General features: G+C 40.5%; 1 long non-coding RNA gene across 1 annotated transcript; it reads left to right on the top strand.

The window, feature by feature from the left end:
• Positions 1-490: 490 nt before the first annotated feature.
• On the top strand, positions 491-952 carry LOC120036907. Its single transcript, XR_005474692.1, has 3 exons — positions 491-533; positions 641-745; positions 864-952. It is a non-coding gene; the product is annotated as an uncharacterized LOC120036907 (long non-coding RNA).
• Positions 953-2,216: the final 1,264 nt, after the last annotated feature.

Genomic DNA, 2,216 nt, shown 5'->3' with positions numbered 1-2,216 from the left:
ATGTCAATATTAGCTAAAATGATTAGAGCTTTAATATTATCTAATTTTTTATTTTTTTTTTAGATTCTCAAACCTTCACGCAGATTCTCCGAGATATAACTGAACTCGAACCGGCCGTAGGGTCTCCGGAACAAATTGCTTACATCCCAACGCCGACCCTGAATTGTAGTAAGTAAGATCCAAGAATTCCGTAAGAATATTTATACCTTAAAAACAAAAAGTGTCGGCATCTTATATTAAAAGTTATTTTATGTGTTTACAGCGGAAATACATCCTAGAAGGGGTGCCATAGGGAGTCTACACGGTTTCTGTGAAGGATATGCCTACGAGACAATTTTGCCCTACTCCCAGGATGTATTTACACACAAGCCGCAAACAGAGACTTTAAACGGCAGGTCAACTCCCCTGAGCCAGGACCGTTGGGCGCCCCCTATTAAACACCAACGGACAATCAGTGCCCAGATCCACAGGTCTGCTTCACCCCGAACAATACTACTGGGAGGGTATTCACGAGACAGCGTTACAAGGACAAGGTATGAATCAATTATCATTTATATATATATTTTATTTTTATGCCTGAATATATAAAATAATATGTTTAAACATGGCCTAATGCTGTTTTTTTTATTTTTTATTTCAGGCTCACAAGCTACAGACCAGGCAGATGCTATAATTAGGGTTGCCCAAAGACATGTTCCCGAGTTCTCAGAGCTTCTTCAGAACAGCCCTCTTCAAAAAAGCCGAGGTATTTAATTAATGTATTGTTAATATATAGGCTTATATCTGAAATGTATTTTACATTTTTATCAAACATATTTTAGGGTTAATAACCTATTTTTCTGTATGTATTATTTTTAATGCAGACTCCTCGCCGGCTTATAAAGACATCCAAGAAGCTACACATCTAGATCCCGAGGAGGCGCCAAAGACCCCAGTCACCAGAACAGCGAAGCCTGATGATTTCAAAGTTTTAAATGACATTTCTGAGGTAGACGATTTGATGTTCTGTGAAGTGGCCAACCTTATTGAAGCGGCCAATTCTGGTGGGGCAACAGCCTCTTGTGAAATAGACCAAGCCGTGCTTTTCAAGGCTTTTACACAGGGTTTAAAATCACGAAAGGCTTTACTTCAACGTCGTATGGGTATTCTATTCGAACATCAATACAATCAGGATGTGTCATTCTGGCGTAGAGAGCTTCCCCGCATGTTAAACAACAGTAGGGTTTAAAACAAGCAAATACCTCCGTTAAAAAACACATATGTAAAAAACACAAGCACACACATCCTTAAGTAGAGAAATGGCGCCCCCTATAGACCTAAGCGAGACAATTGAAACCCTCTTAGCGGAAATCCCTACAGAGCTCCAAGATATAATTAACCATATGAATGATTCTGGGCTAATTGACATAGGGGCTATAGATGAAAACCTATTATCCCAGATTCCCTCCCGAACTCATTGAAATTATTACACGTATGAATGAGTCAGGGTCTGCCGATGAAAACAGGTTATCACAGATACCCGAATCAATCATATCTTTAATTACCCTGATGAAAGAGAGCCCTAGGTTTAATTCTGCACCCCCTACACCTCTAAGCCATCCTTTAACACCCATGTTCGAAGAGTCTGAAACCCAATACGATGTTTTTGAACAGCTGAACAAATGTCTATCAAATCTGGAGCGGGAAGGTCTTGATCACAATGTACAGAACGAGAGCCCTAGGTTTAATTCTGCACCACCTACACCTCTAAGCCAGCCTTTAACACCCATGTCTGAAGAGTCTGAAACCCAATACGATGTTTTTGAACAGTTGGACAATTGTCTAGCAAATCAGGATGGGGATGGTCTTGATCGCAGTGAACATGTTTTGTATCGAAATAAATTCCACAATATTGAGGTTCGACAGTTTTTCAATTTCGCATGGGGGGGTCAGATTCGGGAATATGCTGTGTTTTACGTAATGCTTATGGACACTTTGAATGAACTGGTAGATAGAGTTAGAGCTTATAGCCAACCAAGGGATACCTTACAGTTGGAAATTTTGGAGACAGTCTGCAGAGCCGTGTATCGCTTATTTTAAATAAGGGTGAAGCAGATCTTGAACAATTTGTTAACCTGCTAGAACGCCTTGTTCAGTCAAATTTAAACGTGCTAGCAGATAGGACCCTCGAACTTGTAGTACAATTAGTCCGGCCACCACAAGGGGGCGGCGGGCAG

The sequence above is a fragment of the Salvelinus namaycush genome, unplaced genomic scaffold, assembly GCF_016432855.1.
Source record: "Salvelinus namaycush isolate Seneca unplaced genomic scaffold, SaNama_1.0 Scaffold1510, whole genome shotgun sequence".
NCBI classification, from domain to species: domain Eukaryota; kingdom Metazoa; phylum Chordata; class Actinopteri; order Salmoniformes; family Salmonidae; genus Salvelinus; species Salvelinus namaycush.
This window is presented reverse-complemented; position numbering and strand designations above follow the sequence as displayed.